General features: G+C 47.1%; 1 protein-coding gene across 2 annotated transcripts in view; it reads right to left on the reverse strand.

Annotated features, from left to right (window-relative positions):
* LOC149358171 (uncharacterized) overlaps positions 1 to 19334 on the reverse strand; it is a 44702-nt gene that overhangs the window by 909 nt on the left and 24459 nt on the right. The window lies entirely within an intron of this gene.

Below are 19334 nucleotides of genomic sequence, written 5' to 3' on the forward strand. Positions count from 1 at the left end.
CGGTTCACGGATCCTGTCAAGTTTCTAGCTGAACTTTTAGGTCTGGAAAGCGCCCAGCCTACATCTGGAAAATAAACAATTGAATTGAACTGAACTGAGCTGAGTTCCCGGGCTTGCGCGGCTTTGACTCTTACTGGCGACTGAAATGAAGTTTCTGTACAGAACAGGGCCTTCGAGAGGCACAGGAACGCAGCGATAGACACTTGGAAAGGCGAGCGTGCAGATGTAAGCAGAAGAAGTAGCAGCAAGTTTTGCGCAGCACTGCACGTAACTCGGGCGGCGACGATGGTATCGACCGTCGAATGACACGAGTTGCCTTTTCCACAGAAGTAAGTGGTTCTGTGAAGAAGGCGTCCGTCTGCGCAAAGCAGCAGAAGCGGCAGCGGCCATCTTCCTCGAGCCCGCCCATGTCTCGTCTGCTGCGCCTTAATCGCCGCAATTACGCGGCGCGCTGTTTTCGTCTGCCCGCCGCAGTCGTCGTCCACGACGTCTCTGGCGTCGCGTGAGCAAAGCGCGCGTCTCGCACCCGCTGACCTCGGCGCCGAGACAAGCCTCGGCTGCGAGAAGACGAAAACAAAAGGAACGGATTCTCGTCGGCGGCATCGCTTCTGTGTATAATGTGGCATTTCTCGTAGGGTGCGTCCCCGCGGGGTTCGTTGCGTTTCTTTATCGGGAACGGGCGAGGAGGATGCGGGGGGGGGGGGGGGGGGGGGGGCAGTTAGAGTGATGAGAGAGAGAGAGATCTCAGTTGCGGACATTATTTCTTGGCGCGCACCGCTTGATGTGCAACAAAGGGGGTGCGATGAGATGACGTCATTTCGAAGCCCCTTTATCCATATACAGGGTGTTTCTCTTAAGGCTTTACACAGTTTTTAAACATAGGCTTTTTTAAATTAGAAGAACGCTTTTTTTCGGCATAGCATTGTCAGCGGTGTAGTACAGCCTTTGCCAAAAGTTTGGAGCCCAGGGGGTTTGTTTCTGAGCCACACTGTGTGGTTCATAATGCATACCCAGCGCTCCAAATTTCCTGAAGGTAAGATGACTTCTGGTCCTCGCCACCTCCAATGGGTAGGGCTGCCACGAATGCTTCAGGAGTCCCACTACAAGGCTTAGAAGCAAACCCCCTGTGCTCTAAACTTTTGACAAAGACTGTACATCAGAACACAGCTATGATGCGCTAACTAGCAGGCTGGTTGACTATAATTGAATACTTTACTTTTGAGCTATTACTGTTCACCTTCTTAATTGTTCAGTGGCGTGTAGCCCACCGTAAGTAATATCCATACCAGTTTTTAGGATTTCCAAAACCCGACTACGCTAGGCTCTGTGGACCTACAAACTTTGACTATTTCGACGAGTTACGTGCATTGGAGAGGGTGCTTTGCCTGCGAGCTTCTCGACAGAGCATTTATTTTGGAGCGTTGTAGCCAAAATTTGTTGGGCCACAGCGCCGAGAAAAACGGCGTTTTCGGAATTTTAAAAACTGATATCGATATTAATTACGGTGGGCTGCATGTCTCTTACTAATTAAGAACCTAATAGTTAAAAAGTTATTAGTTTAATATTAGTTAACCAGCCTGCTATTTGCACGTCTTGGCTGTATTCTGGTGTACTACACCGCTGTAAATGCTATGCCGAAGGCTCTTCTAACTCACAAAGCCTATTGTTAAAATTTTATAAAGTCTTAGGTCAAACACCCTGTATAGATACCATATATATCAGGAAACAGAAAAGCACAGAACTTGCTCTGTTTCGTTTACTACGGCGGACGAAACTGTGGCGAGTATAAAATCCGCGCTCATTTATATTTCCTTTTGAGTTCTCCCTCCAAAGCTTGCTTCACCTGTTTCCTCAGCCTATCCTTCTCACGCAATCCTTTTCTTCTGCTGCATTCCTACGTAAGTACCACGTGATACAGGATACACCAAAGGCTTTCTTTTGCACGATCGTGTCATGGTCTAGGAAAGGTACTGTGTAGTGCCCCGCCTCACTGCCGTTTATTTTATTATTCTTTCAAACGCTACTGCAGACCGCGGTCCAAACAGGGTGGGCAGAAAGACAGAAACGATATTCATAATCGTTTTGAAAAAAAAAATCGCTGTGGCTTAGCTTGGTTAAGCCCGGTAATTGCGAAAGCAATATCCGTTCCTACGCCATGTACAGCTGGTAGTGTAGCTGGTGGTGGTGCTTGTGGTTAGACTTGTGGTGATGCATCGGTTATACAATCCAATCAAATCCAATTTAATCCCATCCAATCCAATCCATTCCATTCCAATGCAATGCAATCCAATCCAATGTAATCTACTCTAATCCAATCCAAACAAATCCAATCAAATCCAGTCCAGTCCAATCCAGTCTAATCCAATCCAATCTAATGTAATCCAATGTAATCCAATCTAATCTAATGCAATCAAGGTCAAATGAAGGTCAATGGTGGTCACCGCCGCGGCACGATGGTGGTCACCCTGGAAAGTGCAAGTAGTATTGCTTTCGCAATAAAAAGTTTGAATAACAATACAATTTAATAGCATCGAGTGGGTGGTCATATTGGAAAACTACAAATTAAGCACAGCAGGAGAGACGGGGATGAGAAACAGAACATCACAAAAAGTTGGCAAGCACATTTTCGCTTCCAAACATCTCGTCAGGTAACGAGTTCCACTTTGCTATAGTTCTGGGGAAGTATGAAATTTGTACTGGTAGGCGCGTGCAATGTAGGGAGTAAAATGCTACGTGTGCAATACAGCGAGAATTGAGCACGAGAATGGCATCCCACCTTCGCGGCACCTGCCTTAAAAACTCCTGAAGTTTCCCTATCATCGCACATTCCCGGGTGGACCAAAAATTAACAACGGTGGCTTTAACGCATCACACCTGTAGCTCAGATGAGTGAATCTGTACTGTTCAGCCCACGGCTGGACAATTGTTCAGAAAGTGCGGTATTCCGCCCTTTTGAAAATGGTTATGGACAGTCTATAGACTTCTTATAGAATCTATTGCCTTCCTGTAGATATTCCTATAGATATTTATTTTTGTCTGTTGATAGTCGGCAGGCTGTCTATAGACAAAAGTCTACTAAACGTGTATGGCCATAAATCTATAGATTGTCTGTAGACTGTACATAGCATTTGTACTGCCTATAGACTGCTCTCTGGGGTTTATCTACAGAGAGTCTATAGACTTTATAGACAGAAGTCTATGGACAGTCCATAGACTGTCTAAAAAAATTTTTGTAAGGGCGCTTACAGGAACAAACAACGGTTTCCAAATTGTGCGTTACTACCATAACGCCTGACTGAATCATTCAATTTAAAGAGATTTTTGAACTGATATACTGTCGTTGGCTTTTCACTTACGAATGTTACCACAGCTTATCGCGCAAGCCAACTGTTCATTTTTTCACTGGGTTTTATGGTTACTTATGGGGTTTTTGTAAATCTGTACTATTCATTTCTTAGAAGTCCGTGTTTTCTGTTTTTTCTTCTTCTCTTGCATGATAATCGTTGTTCTCGCTCCTCGTTCCAGTTTCCTTTTCAGAAGTGCACTAGCTTTGCGCGCGTAAAATAGTTGCTTCCAAATTTTACGCCACCAGCCATGTACAGTCTCAGTAAAAGATACGCAGCCCAAGGGGTCTGCTTCCAAGCCGTGTAGCGGGGCTCTTAAGCACATTTGGCAGCCCTAAGGTTGGGAGGGTTGAGGACTTTAATTCCTCCCGCCTTCGTGAGATTAGTGTCCCCGAGTATGCAAGCGGAGCAGCCCTGCAGGGATCAGAAGCAGACACCTTGGGCTGTATACTTTTGACAAAGACTGTACATAGGGTGATGGACCTCGTCAAGCCCTGTTCATTGCCCTTTTGTCTTCGGCTCTCAGCAACTCTAGTCACATTGGAATCAAGTTATTAATTGATTGGTTGATTGATTGATTGATTCATTCATTTATTCATTCATTACCAACAGCGCCCATGAACTGCGGCATGCGTGTGCCGAGTTACGAATTACGCTCTATTTACTTATTTATGAATACTGCAATCCCACAAGAGATTTTAGCAGGGTGGGTACATGAATACAAAAAAAGAAAGCAAAATTGCAAGTAAAAGTGTCAAAAGCTCAGGCTTTTGTAACAGTAACAGTATTAAACAACCGTTCATCGGCAATAAACAGAAAAAATAATACGTATAACATAGGTGCCAAAAGTTCAGGAAAAAAGCTCAGACATAAAAGTAACACTATTAAACGACCGCTAATCGGCGGTAAACAGAGAAAATATTACTTAGTGCAACTACTACAACCAGTCAGCAACAAAATATTTAAACGTGATGAGCAAGTACAATGAAATGATGGGCAAGTACAGCGCTCCAAATGAAAAAAAAAGATAAAAAGCTTGAATTGCTGTCTGTTTTGGCAGGGACTTGTTTTACAATCGAGCGTCCCGTGCTTTGCTTCATCGTTCGATGAGCGGTGAGCAACTTTCTTTGCTTTTCACCTGACGAAAAGAATATTACTCAGCCCTGGCGGACTTTGACTACCGAGCCAATTTTTGCATGAAACAAAGAATGGAATGCGAAGAATTAAAACGACAGTGACAAGGCGCCTCCAAGTCTGCAAGAGCAACTGCGGGCTATCACAGAACAGGCACGGCAGCGGCCGTATCGTTGTCGACACGATGTTTTTTTTTAACTACTTCGGCTACACCTAACCTGACCGGCGCAGTGTTGGCTGTAGCTGCTATTCTACGCGCTGCTCAGATAAGGCAGGTAAGGGAGACCATGAGGTGGTAATCAGGCGCGTTGGCGTTGACGTCAAGCATATTCGTTTTCAAGCTATAATTTTCTCCATGAATTCTCTATTCTTTCAGCCATCGAGCTGCATGCATCTGCAGCTAATGCAACTACAGCTCGATTATTTGCAATCTTATATCATAAGCGGAAGAGCAACGATGGTGATCGATCCCTCCTTATGCACGAACGTTGTTCGGATGATCAATATCCTTCAAGCCCGCTGCAGAAAGGGCCGGATGCCAAGATCACCAGAGCTTCGCAACGTTATAGTGAGATGCGGAATGGACAATCATTACAGCCAGAGCCAGCCAATACTTGGCCTCTGCTTTGCACGGCACAGCGTTGCCAGGAAATAAAACGAAGAGAAAGCACTCAGCCTCCCCGGAAGCCTCGGAAGCGTTCCTCTTATACTTCGCGCGCGAACCGCTGTCATCAACTCAACACCGGATGTAGCAGGCTTTTGTCCCCGCTAACATAACAGCTCCTAACTACGCTCCAAACGCTGCGCAGGAAACGAGTCGCACTCTCGAGGACTCTGATGCCAGTGTGCGAAGCGTGCGTTACGCGAGGCGCACCATTATCGCCGCTGGGTGAGGGGGAAATTAGAGGCGGTCGTCGCTTACGGCCGGCGCCCTTGAAGGAATTACGCAGCGTTAGGTAACGTGAACGCTAGCCGACGCCAGCTCTCGCGCTATACCCAAGGTCGCGAAGTGCGCGGCGCTTTAACGACAACGCCGAACACTGGCGTACGCGCCTTTCCACAACACCTCCACCCCCCCCCCCCCCCCCCCCCACCCCCCTACCGATTCGGACCAAAGACGCCGGCTTGGTACCTTCTGAAAAAGCCTGTAGAAAAACAAAACGTGAGATTGTTCTTGGCACGGAACGTTGGCGGGCTAAATTACCTCCCGACGTCTTCTGCCAAGAGACCAGTGTTAAATACGCTGATGCATAACAGGATTGCTGGGAACAGACGTGTACCGACCGGCCAGTACACCGTCCCCTGACCGAGGTTTCAAACTGCACGACAAAGGAAATTCACATCGCTGCGTATGCAAGCCTAAGGCGATGCGAGGAAGTTTACAACTGCACTCTTCGTCGTTTTTTGCATCTTCAGACTACGATAACCTGGAGCTCCAACAAGAAAAGGACTGTGGTTAACAGATCCTTGTCTTGTTCTCACTTAGGCTGGGAAAGATCGTATGCTGCGATCATGGCTTTCGGTATACTGTAACAAAGTGAAAGGTTCTGATGGAGTAGGGGCTCCGTCGGTTCGAACAAGAGGATGGGCAGGCGTTAACGAGTAACATGAATCAAGTTCTTTTATTAACTAGGGCGAGGTAAAACAGGATTGACGCTAAATAAAAAATAGTTTGGTTAATGGTTTGGTTAATGGGGTTTAACGTCCCAAAGCGACTAAGGCTATGAGAGACGTCGTAGTGAAGGGCTCCAGAAATTTCGACCACCTGGGGTTCCTTAACGTGCACTGACATCGCACAGTACACGGGCCTCTAGAATTTCTCCTCCAAAGAAATTCTAGCCGCCGCGGCCGGGATCGAACCCGCGTCTTCTGGGTCAGCAGTCGAGCACCATAACCACTGAGCCACCGCGGCGGCAAATAAAAAAAAAATAGGTATAATAAAAACTCACAGAACAGTCAGACACACCATGGGGAGCGCAACATCATCACACCCACTGGCATCATTACGCCGGTCGCTTCTCTCCTCTCGCCCTAAAAATCTTCAGCTTCCCGCTTAAATAACGCTCGAGAATCTTGGGAGCCCTTTTCTTGGCCAATAATAAAAAAAAAAACATTTAGTCGGGACCAATCACCCAGCTCGGATTTCAACTTCACCTTTAGTAAGGCGCAAACTCTGTGCATATCTCGCATGAACACAATAGGCAAAATAGCACTCAGAATATCGCTAGCAATTGAATGACCTAACTTGCAAGCCGTTTCGGCCAACGGTTTCGTGCAAAAAAGAGGTACTGAGTTGTACACCCGGCCAAATCTTCAAATGGCTAGAGGGTGGCATTGATAAATGCACTTCCTAAAAGGTTGCTTTTGGCTAAACCATTAGCATGTTCATGCTGTAATTTGACGCGTGAGGTGGAATTTGGAGGTTTTTTTTTTTTTTCACATGATATTCGTGTGGAGTACTTGCCTGCTTGGACAAAAATATTAGAAATCCGAATCGTCCGCATCTACGAAGAGCCAAAACAAGAGGCGTACGAAGCAATGGTTCTAGTCCATATGACCTCCTCCTCTGGGTAAACGACCACTCATTTCATGGCGGACAAGTCGTTTACCCAGAGTAAGCGCAAATGCGCCACCAGAATCATTGCTGCGTATTCCGCTTGTTTCGGCTCTTCGTAGTGGCAGACGATGAATATCTCTGATAACTTTGACCTAAACACGCAAGTACTCCACTCAAACATTATATGGACAAAAAGGAACCACGAAATGCCATCTCACGCGTTAGTTTACAGCATGAATATGCCAGCGGTGTAGCCGAAAAAAACCTTTTACAAGGTGCATTTAGCGATGCAACACCCGAGCCAGTTAAAGGTTTGGTCGAGTCTACCAGTGAGTCCGCAAAAAGATTTCAATCTGGTACATATCCGTACCACAGTGTTTGAAGAAGAGTTACAGAGGCAGTTGACTATAATGAGAAAGCCTCAAATGTTGAGCAATTTTTTTCAAAGAATTTTTTTTCCTGCCATGCGGCGTCCCGTTGAAACATCCGCGCTTGTAGAAACGCACAGAACACCAAGAATACAAGCTATGCTGCTGGGATAGTTGGTTTGCAGGCATTTTTGAAATATGCAGTGCTGGCAGACGAAAGTGGACACAATTGCGCTGATTGGGCAGTTGTCTTGAAGAAGTATAGACACCTATCTTTTGGGTGCATATTTTCTACTCTGTAATGATGCATTATTATTCACAGATTACCACGCGGTATTCTCCTACGACCACTAAATAAGTTATAATCAAATTTCTATCTCGTGCTGATTTCGATTTCAACAGCCGAACGACGACTGTGACGTCAAAGTGTGGTTATAGGTCACGTGAGACATAGAAAAACTGCGGTATAATCGCTGCTGCTGCGTTCATTGTCATTCCGGCTCTTGTGGAAGGCTGGCTTCAGCACTGTACCGAATTAAAACGAGGAAGCAGCGATTATATCCCAGTTTTTCCATGGCTCACAACCGCACTTTGACGTCACAGCCATCGTTCGGAAGTCCCGGCCCCGTCCCCTAGGCCTGCGTGCCAGGGGCGGGGAGCCTCCCACATCGATGGAATTAAAGTACTAATCATCATCATCATCTTTATTGGTTACTGAAACCGAAAAAGCTTGATAGAAAAATTCGACTATAAATTATTCAGCTGTCGTGGGCGTAAGCACATGCTGATTCATGCATAGCAGTGTCTTCCGCATCATTGTAGAAAAAAAAAAAAAAAACATGCCACCAAAATTAGGCGTCTATACTCCTTTTATTGCCGGTCGTCCCTCGTCTGCCAGCGCATCAAGGAAGCCTATTAACGGATGATAAAAAAAAAAAACACTACGAATGGTTTATTGTATAGTTCGGTCGTATTCAGCTTTTAAGGATATTGCACGCAGGTGCACCTTTGTAAGTTTTCCGACACTTGAACAAGTGGAAAAGGTGTGCCCTGCCATTTAAAGGGTCAGGTAAATCAGAGTCTAGTCTAGGCAATATAGACAGTCCTATAGACAGTCTGTCAGTCCTATAGACAGTCCTAAAGACAGTCCACGCCAAATTTCTGGACAAACACATTTTTGAGCGGGAAACCCTTTGTGAAAGCAATTTTTTCATATAATGTAAGATTTCGCTATAACAATCCCTAGATCCACAGATCGCCCGACGACTGCCGCATTTTTTTTTTCTATTAACGTTTTTTGTATCGCCAAAAGCGTTCCATATTGGTTTTCTATGGCAGTCTTAACTGTTCGATGCGATCCATGGAAACACTTTTGAAATAGAAATTGAAAGAACTATTTTGCTATATATCAGAAGAATGGACCATTGCATTCAATATTTTCATAAGAGTATTTTAGAACTTTCTAATTCTCGAAGTTTTCTTTCGAGAATGTTGGACATGAGACAATCTATAGATTTATGGCCGTATACTTTTCGTAGACTTGTTTCTATAGACAGTCTACAGACTATGAATTAACTAAATTAAATATCTTAGAATGAATGCGTTAAACACACTACAGAGAGTGCCATACCCGCTTTCTCTACTGAAATTATTTTCAGGAGATGCCATGCTGTCTAAAAAGGAATTTCTCTGATGCTCCACGTGTGCTTTAATTCCACCGCGTGGATCCAACTTTCCCAGTTATTTATTCGCCGTGAGGAGGTGGCGTTGAGAAAAATCCGGGTGCCGCCGCGGTGGCTCAGTGGCTATGGTACTCGGCTGCTGACCCAAAAGACGCGGGTTCGATCCCGGCCGCGGCGGCTAGAATTTCTTTGGAGGAGAAATTCTAGAGGCCCGTGTACTGTGCGATGTCAGTGCACGTTAAAGAACCCCAGGTGGTCGAAATTTCCGGAGCCCTCCACTACGGCGTCTCTCATAGCCTTAGTCGCTTTGGGACGTTAAACCCCATAAACCAAACCAAACCAAAAATCCGGGTGGATGCTGCGCTGACGCCTGCCGTCAGGGCCTGCTGGACATCGCACACCCCGCTTCTGAACTTACCTGCTTCTGCCCCGCTTCTATTACAGAGGCGACGTTAGCTCACTTTACGCTAACTTGCCCCGGACTTCGAGAGGCACGCAAGCCACACCTCGGCATTCAGGGTTACCACCCCAGCCGACCACCAAACCACGGCCGCTCGAGCGGCCGTGACCAAACACTCCAACTGGACCCATGGGCCCCAATAACGGGCCTTGCTGGCATTTGTAGCCGATACCAGCCTGCACATGTACAGTCTATGCCATAAGTAACCAGGCTGCGCGTTTTTCTTCTTAGTCGCATAATTAAGCTATTATGCCAGCCCTCAAGCTCTAAATGTCTGTATGGTAAGGAGAACTCCTGTCCTCACCTTCAAAGAACCTTTCGATCTATAGGGAAGCCGTGAGGGATCTACTATACGAATGAGAAGCAAACCATACAGCCTGGTCACTTTTGTCAACGGCTGTACATATAAGAGGGTTAAATATGCCGAAGGGCATATTTGCGCAATAAAAAAAAATATCTTAAGAAGGCAATCGAGTCTATAACAAGTCTATAGACTATCTATAGACCGTTTTCAAAAGGGATACGCCCGTTTATTTTCCCGTCCGTGGCGGGCAGAGGGAAGTGTTTCAGTTAACCGCTTCGCAGGCTCTGCCAAGTCCTCCACGTCAAGTAGCGCTGTGGACTCTCGCCGCCGGCGCAGAATCACGTCTCGCCGCTCGGCGCCTGCCCTCAAGGCTTCCTGTAAGCATCAAGCCAAGGAAGGCCGCATTCCTGCGCAGAGCTGCCGTGCGGCCCTGCGTCTTCCTCCCTGTGAATCTCTCTCGTTTCTTTCCCCTTTTAACGGGGAGGTGTGGCGTCCTGCAAAAGCAAGAAATGAAGAGATCTCAGCAAGAAGCAGGCAGTGGGACGCGGGTGCCGCCTTTTGAATGCCAGATAAGACAAAGACGCAAACGTGACCTGAAACAATGCGTGCTCTGTTTCTGAGCAAAGTTTGACGACGCATGAAGGGGGCAGGCATTTCTTATCGCGGAGTACGAAGCCTCGAATCTCCGACTGCCGTTTTTGTGTGGGGCGGGGGTGGTGGTATGACATTTTTATTCGAACATCCTTTCTATTAAGCGTTCAGTACGTCCTGGGCCAAGGCGACGAGGGCACGTTGCAGTCTCAGATCCAGGGAGGCGAGCCAGATGGGCCACGGTGGGGGTGGCGGGAAAGGATAGGCGGGGGACTGGAAGGCTGCGTGGCACTGTGTAAGGCAGTGTTCTGTGTCTGCATATGTGTGTGGACACATGTTTTAAAACTACGCGGCGCAGTAAGTGTGTTGCTGAGTGGCATGTGCGTATGGACTGATTGATGGCAGAGATGAAAGTGTTGGAGTTGAGTGGCATACCCAGGATGCGACAAGATTCGACGCGGGGGATGCGCTGTCCGGCAAGGTTGAGGGAGATGGAGGGGTTCATCGTCCGTTGATATTTACTGCATGTTATGAGTAGAAGTTCTGATTTCTCCGGAGCGGGTTGCAGGCCCGCTTGGGAGAGGTGTGAGGAAATGGTGTTAAGTGCATGTTGTAGTGTGGTTTGGACCTCTCCCGGTGAGCCAGTGGTGACCCACAAGGTGAGATCGTCTGCATAGAAGACGAAATGAAGGTTGGGAATATCGGCTAAGGCCCGGGCAAGTGGGACCATGCCTAGGTTAAAGAGGATGTGAGAGAGGACGGCACCTTGCGGAGTGCCACGAGTGAGTGGATTGGGTTAGACAGTTTGTCGAGGTAGCGGGGAGTTCGGGTTTGAGATCTCTGGCGCTTTGAAGGAGGACAACTCATGAAGTAGCATGGACGGCCTCATATTTAACGCACCGAGAAAGAGCCGATGTTTTAGAGCTCAGCTTCACCTTCACCTAGTAATACCGCTAGCGAACTCATATACACATTCTTGCGTGCTTTACATTGTACATTGTTGTCTTAATCAACTAATACTACTATCCAACTAACACCGTCGTCACACGTGCCGACGGCCCAGCAAATTAAAACAATGAGCCTACAGAGCCCCAGACACCGACAGAGCTGCGCTCAGTTTAGCAGTACGAAGAATCGCGATCATCCTTAGAATTTTTTCTGTTATGTTTATTTATGCGTGCTAGAATGGGACCAGACACCGACCAAAAAAAATAGGGTTGCAAATGTTTCGGATTTCTAAGCCTAAGGCGAGATCCACGGACTGTGACTAGAACGAAAAGTCGCTGATATCACAGCGCGATTTGCGGTGCGTGTATTCACATACAAAGCACACCCAGCGAATTTGGTTGGAGCGATTCGCAGGGTAGAATAATGTTTCGTAGGCAACATATGATTAAAAGCGACAGTAGCGCATCATAAATAGCGTTGATATATTTATAATCACGCGCACTTTTATATTCAAGGCAGTATTTTGCATCTTTTGATTTCAATAACAGGCCGCGGCAACACCTCCCATGCCACCACACGTCACATGACGTTTCGGCGCTCCCTTTGGCCAATCACAGAGCGAGCACACCGATGCTGCGATTGACTTTTAACCCTACTGAAGCCCGTCATGAGCTCTCTGCGGCTGGAACGACACTCTCTCCTGTACCAGGCCGACGAAAATCGCAGCGTCGGGAGGCGAAAATCGCATCATGTGAAATGTGCCTAAGAATGGTGAAAGGCTCTAGCAGAGAATTTTTTGTCATATTGCGCAGTTCACCATTGGTTCGGCGAATCATTCATGGATATTCTAAGAACGTTTCTATAGGTGAAGGGCGACTGAAATGAGTTTACACACAAAAATATCAAGCGTAGATTGCTTTTGCCTCAGTTCCGAATGCGGTACTTTGAACTTAGAGCCATTTGAAAACCTAAAATTTTTATCCGAGAGCTCACCATTGGGTGTTAAAACCACTTGTTTGAAATTTGCATGTTTCGAGAACGCGCAGTCTACAAAAAAAAAAAGTAAAAAGAAATGACTGCGGGGGTGGGCAGTGCTCTCATCTCCAGCTGACATCGGTTTGACGACCATGTTTGGCTGCAGCGCATAACGGGCACAGAGAAACGCAACAATCATTACCGAGTGCAGAGACGCAATTCAATTTATAATGTTTTATTTCAAAAAGTCTACGCAGGCGTTGCCGTAACATCAACAGGGCCCTTCTCTCAATCCCTCCTTTATCCCTTCCCTTACGGCACGGTTCAGGTGTCCACCGAAATACGTTACTGCACCATTCACTTTCGCCAAAACAAATTTACAATTCACCCTTAGCGATAGTACTGTACCGATGTCATGCTACCCCAAACTTGGAGAGGGCTAGTTATGAGATGCAGTACACAGGAAGTTAGCCAAATCAGGTGGTTTAGCTGAGAACATGAGATAATGAGCTAAACGGAAGAAAGTAGACAAAGGGATGGAAAGAAAACGGCAGAAAGAAAGAAAGAAAGAAAGAAAGGAAGAAATAAGGAAGGAAAGAAAGAAAGAAAGAAAGAAAGAAAGAAAAAGAAAGAAAGGAAGAAAGAAAGAAAGAGAGAAAGAAAGAAAGAAAGGAAGAAAGAAAGAAGGAAAGAAAGAAAGAAAGGTAGGTGTAGATAGGGAGAAAATGACGTTATTCCGACCGAAAGTGCTTAACATTGAGAATCCAGGACAGCACAAACATGTTTAATCTGAGAAGCGTTGATATAAAGCAAGGAAAGAGGATGAAAGACTGTCAGCAGTGGGGGAAAGGGGAAAGATATAGAAGGGGAAAATATCCTTTACTCTCAAAATGAACGGCACCATTCCAGAACTCGATCGTCAACGGCACGCTTAGGAAGCGCCGCTGAACGACTGGACGCAGAAAAGAAATGCCGGCTGTTTTGCGCTGTTTCTTAACGATGATGTCGTGGCAACTCGTTCTTGAATCCGTGAACAATCTAGGCATTGTGAGGCCCCATTCCGGAATAAGCAGGGACAAGACAGAACACAAGCGCTACTTCCACTGAACTCTTTATGGAACGCTTTATGGAGCTCTATGAAACCTCATGTGAATTGCCAACTAGCCCGAACCATCACTCTTCTGGGTACAGTGTTTGCCACGCCGCTGAGAAGGGCCCGGCTGTCTTCGAAGTGCTCATCTATTGTTTCGCGGTATTGCCACACGAGAACAAAAACAAATAGAACAGCAAAGTGGATCAAGACCGAGTGGGCGACTCCCGTGAATGGCTGTTCAGCGTCGCCGCCTTACAAAATCCCCACTGCCGCGTTCTCTCGAATGCCAAGGACGCACACACGCAGTATCATCGCCGGCACTGTGGAGGCCGCCGCCTTGCAAGCAGGGAGCGGACGTGCTCCGCATTCAAGCAAACCAAGACGGCCGCTTCTTTGACTGCGCTGCTCCCCGCCCGCTCAGTCATTCGACCGGACGCCTATACAGTTTCTACTCGCGTACCTTCCACGCGCGCGAAGGGGGGAGAGGGAAGAGCCGGTCCTCGTATCTCGGTTTCCTCATTGCTGCGTTTGCTTCGTGTTTTGCACAGTGCGCGTGTGGAGCCTTGACTTTCGCTACGCCCTCCTGCACTGCACTAAAGCGTCCAGGATGTCTTTAGGACAACGACAGTTACGCAGCTGTTCGTCCGTCCCCGTGTCGGTGATTTATTGGCAGTGACTGCAATTTTCACATCCTGGACTTCTGTGATTCACTGGTCAAGCCATCCAATGGGAGACGAGACGTTGGCCTGCAAACCCGCAGTTAGGACACGCAACTAACGACTGAAAATTTTATCTCAGTGTCTACCGCTGCCTCGCCCCCTTCTTAACGTTACCCTCGGACGTGTAGTACCTTTGCCAAAAATTACCGAGCAACGGGGTTTGTTTGTTAGGCGTATTGTGGAGCCCTCAAACGTGAGACGAGATGTTGGCCTGCAAATCCGCAATTAGGAAACGCAACAACTGAAAATTTTGACCCAATGTCTGCCATAGCCTCATCCACTTCTTAACCGTACCAATGGACACGTACCCTCTCTGCCAAAAGTAACCGAGTAACTTTGCTCCTCAGCCGTATTCTGCAGCCTTACGGCACTCCTACAGGCCAAAAGGACCCTAAAATTGAGTATAAGGGCTCTACTTTGCTTACGTACAGTTAGAGATTAATGGCTGCGATAAGTGTCCTATACACGTCTACTTGTCTTCTGTGTGTCCCGGCTCTGTTGTGCTGTTCCCCCTAAGATGAATACTTACCAACTCGCCCAAATTTTAGCTTTACTCAATGCCCCGCCGCGGTGACTCAGTGGTTACGGCGCTCGGCTGCTGACCCGGAAGACGCGGGTTCGATCCCGGCCGCGACGGCTGAATTTCGATGGAGGTGTAATTCTGGAGGCCCGTGTACTGTGCGATGTCAGTGCACGCTAAAAAACCCCATGTGGTCGAAATTTCCGGAGCCCTTCACTACGGCGTACCTCATAGCCTTAGTCGCTTTGCAACGTTAAACCCCAATAAGCCAATAAGCTAAGCCAAGCAAAATGCGTTGAACTGACAAATATGGTACTTCGTAAAACGCAAGAAAACACCCTAATTACACCTGTCTGGTGGTGGTGATGATGAAAAACTTGTATTTCATTAAAAGTAAGGCTGACTGGAGAAGCGATCCACATGAGCTGAGTCCTCAGTCCAGGACTCCAACAGCTTCTGCTATTCTGCGGGCCCGACTCCTGCCTTTCCGTTTTCCGTTCTGTCCCCTCCTGTCCAACTGCCTTGCGCCATATGTGAATACAGAGCGTTGCATGTCTCTTCTCCCCTCCTCTCGCCCTGTCCACCTTCTTCATCCCTTTCCCTTAACAGGTCCTGCGCTGTTCTGGAGTGTCTGGTCTGTCGTTGTTCTTGCCATATGCGGTGTTTATTGCTGTTGCCGTATTTAGTGTTTGTTGCTTTTGCTGTATGCGCTGTTGTCTGTTATCACATGCTGTTTGTTATTTCAAACCATATGCACTGTTTGTTGCGGTACCATGTGTGCTGTTTGATGTTTGGAGCCATACGTGTTTGTTATGTCTTACCACAGGCACTGCTGCTGTTTCCATGTGCTGTTTGTTATTTCTTGCAATATGCACTGTTTGGTGCTGGTACCATGTATGCTGTTTGTTGTTTCGGACCAAATGTGTTGTTTGTTATGCCTTGGCATACACTGCTGCTGCTGCGATGTGCTATTTGTTGTTTCTTGCCATATGCACCGTTTGTTGTTGGTACCATGCATGCTGTTTGTTTTTCAGGATCATATGGGTTGTTTGTTATCTCTTGGCATAGACGCTGCTGCTGCAATGTGCTGTTCGTTATTTTTTGCTATATGCACTGCTTGTTGCGTGTCAAATGTTTAGGGGAATCCCCCAAGGTGGAGTAGATTTGTAATAAGTGGGCAATTACTCATTGACATCTGCCCAAGCGCAGCCATACGGCTACAAAGGAAAGCTGAACAGCTTGCTGGTGCCATGTGTGTTATTTGTTTTTTTGGACCAAATGTGTTGTTTGTTATGCCTTGGCATACACTGCTGCTGCTGCAATGTGCTGTTTGTTGTTCCTTGCCATATGAACCGTTTGTTGCTGGTACTATGTATGATGTTTGTTGTTTGGACCATATGTGTTGTTGGTTATGTCTTGGCATACACTGCTGCCGCTGCCGTAATGGGCTATTTGTTGTTTCTGGCTATATGCACGCTTCTTGCTGGTACCATGCATGACGTTTGTTGTTTCGGGCCATATGAGTTGTTTATTATGTCTTGCCATTGGCGCTACTGCTGTTGCCTTGTCCTATTTGTAATTTCTTGCCATATGCATTGTTTGGTGATGTCACGAAGTGTGTTGTTTGTTGTTTTGGGGCCATACGTGTTGTTTTATGAATTGTTTATGAATTGCTATGTGCTGTTTGTTATGTCTTGCCTTAGGCCCTGCTGCTCATTCCATATGCGCTGTTTGTTGTTTTTTGCCGTATGGGCTGTTTGTTGATGTTGCCATATATGCCGTTTACTGTTTCTTACCATATGCGCTTTTCGTTGCCGTCTCTGCGGTGGCTCAGTGGTTAGAGCGCTCGGCTACTGAGCCGGAGTTCCCGGGTTCGAACCCAGCCGTGGCGGCCGCGTTTCGATGGAGGCGAAACCCAAATGCTCCTGTGCCGCCGCGGTGGCTCAGTGGTTATGGCGCTCGGCTGCTGGCCCGAAAGACGCGGGTTCGATCCCGGCCGCGGCGGCTGAATTTCGGTGAAGGCGAAATTCTAGAGGCCGGTGTACTGTGCGATGTCAGTGCACATTAAAGAACCCCAGGGGGTCTAAATTTCCGGAGCCCTTCCCTACGGCGTCCCTCATAGCCTGAGTCGCTTTAGGACGTTAAACTCCAATAAACAAACTAATCAAACCAAATGCGCCAGTGTGCTGTGCGATGTCAGTGCACGTTAAAGATCCCCAGGTGGTCGAAATTATTCCGGAGCCCTGCACTACGTCACTTCTTTCTTTTCAACTTCCACTCGCCGCCGCGGTGGCTTAGCGGTTATGGTGCTCGGCTGCTGACCCGAAAGACGCGGGTTCGATCCCGGCCGCGGCGGCTAGAATTTCTTTGGAGGAGAAATTCTAGAGGCCTGCGTACTGTGCGATGTCAGTGCACGTTAAAGAACTCCAGGTGGTCGAAATTTCCGGAGCCCTCCACTACGGCGTCTCTCATAGCCTTAGTCGCTTTGGGACGTTAAACCCCATAAACCAAACCAAACCATCAACTTCCACTCCTTCCTTTATCCCTTCTCTTATGGCGCTGTTCGGGTGTCCACCAAGATGTGAGACAGTTACTGCTTCATTTTCTTTTCTCAAAAAAACAATTTTCAGAAACTAACTGTCCCATATGCGCTGTCTGTTGTTTCTTGCTTTGCGCTGTTTGACGAGGTGACTGCCATGCACGGAGGACGTGGACGGACCGGTAGCGCGTCCAAGGCAGCCTTGTTCTGCTAATACGAAACGGACACGTTCAGTCGAGCTAAATTATCTTTAAGCATGCTACCGGCGACTTCTTTCTCATGCGTGCAATATGAAAAGTTGAAGTTCCAGCGATCACTCGGAATTTCGACTAAGACGCACGCGGACTAGATCAAAAGGCTCGATGCATGGCAGCGTAGTGGGGAGCACAGACGGCCCTATTTTCATCTGTTAAGCCGCGGTACCTGTTTCGGCTGCACTGAGCTGGAGTCATACGTACACCTATGCCTTGCGACCATGTCGACAGAGTGGCTTCATCGTAGTACCATTGCCAGCTTTTCTTCCTACATCAGCATTGGATATTGAGTAACCGTGCGGGCACAAAACCGCACAGGCTTAAAGAGACATTGAGGACCAATTAAAGTCCACCTGTACCGACAGCTTATCCCGCTTCAAGGACGAAGAGGCTGCTTGAGCTGAAAGCGAAGCTTTTATAAACCAGAAAACTAAAACACAGATGTCGCCACAAATATGTTTTCGCGAGAAAACCGCCGTGCGGCACAAGTTTTTCTCAGGCAGATCTGTGAGGCTTGGTTCCACCATCATCAACCTCCGTTCGGCGATCACTGACTCCTTTTCTGTCATGACGTCATGGGTTTGAATCGAGTGGGCAGAAAAGTTTTTAAACAGAACGTTCTAAGCAGTACACCTGTATTTAACTTCAGGAGAAAAATCTTAAAAGTTAGAAAATCCATAGAATTGATTTCCAACAAAAAAAGTTGGAAATAGTTCTCGTATCACTTTACTGCACGCTGCCATTCTTTCTTAAATTCTCAAATACGTATAGCGCTCTGTAAATGTTACCCTGTCCTGTAGACCGTGATTAAGCCATGCATGGTTACCGCACTAAACCATACCTTGTTCTTGGCAGCGCATGCAGGCAAATGTGCGATGGAATAAAACCGTACACAAGAACTAGCGCTGAGTTAAGTTCTTACTGCTGTGAACGACGTATTTGCGCTCACGGCACTGACAGTAAAGAAAACAAAGAAGAACGCGCCCTCCAACGGCATGTGATAAGCTTGACTGCCAGACATGCTACACCGGTTGCTAGTTTATGTTTTACCTTTCCATTGATTTTATTTCCTGATTGTTTTTCTGGTCATCCACGTGCACAGGAATGTTCCGTTCGTGGGAATAAAAAAAAAATGCTCCTATCGATCGTTTCTCTTCGAGCCCCCATCTCTCAACGTCCTTGTGTCTGAGCGCAGCTGCTTACGAAGTTTGCGGGGGAAACTGCTATATTTGTTAACCTACCAAACCACATTCGAGCGAAGTGAAAAGCACTGATCCAGTCGAGCAGTGCCTTGATTTGACCTTGTAATTATGTTTGTATTTTTTCGGCTTTTGCGCAAGTCGACCAATATAAGGGGCCGGTACCAGCGTTCCCTTAAGATGAAAACAGTTGACAGCGCTTAACAGCCACTATGAGAGTTGGTCAGAGGGTACCCAAATCAACAACGTAATAACGTTTCAAGGAATATAGCCGCGGCATTTACGATGTTCACTTTCTTGTGCTGCCGCTGCGGTGGCTCAGTGGTTATGGTGCTCGGCTGCTGACCCGAAAGACGCGGGTTCGATCCCGGCTGCGGCAGTTGAATTTCTTTGGAGGAGAAATTCTAGAGGCCCGTGTACTGTGCGATGTCAGTGCACGTTAAAGAACCCCAGGTGGTCGAAATTTCCGGAGCCCTCCACTACGGCGTCTCTCATAGCCTTAGTCGCTTTGGGACGTTAAACCCCATGAATCAAACCAAACCAAACTTTCTTGTGCTGATTTTAACAGTCCAAGATTCTGGTAATTGTCTGGCAACCAGCTGTAACATTCAACTTCACTGTCTGTGATTATGACCTCATCTAACGGC

This window comes from Amblyomma mixtum, chromosome 3 (genome assembly GCF_055824585.1).
Source record: "Amblyomma mixtum isolate Tamu chromosome 3, ASM5582458v1, whole genome shotgun sequence".
In the NCBI taxonomy this organism is placed as follows: Eukaryota; Metazoa; Arthropoda; class Arachnida; order Ixodida; family Ixodidae; genus Amblyomma; species Amblyomma mixtum.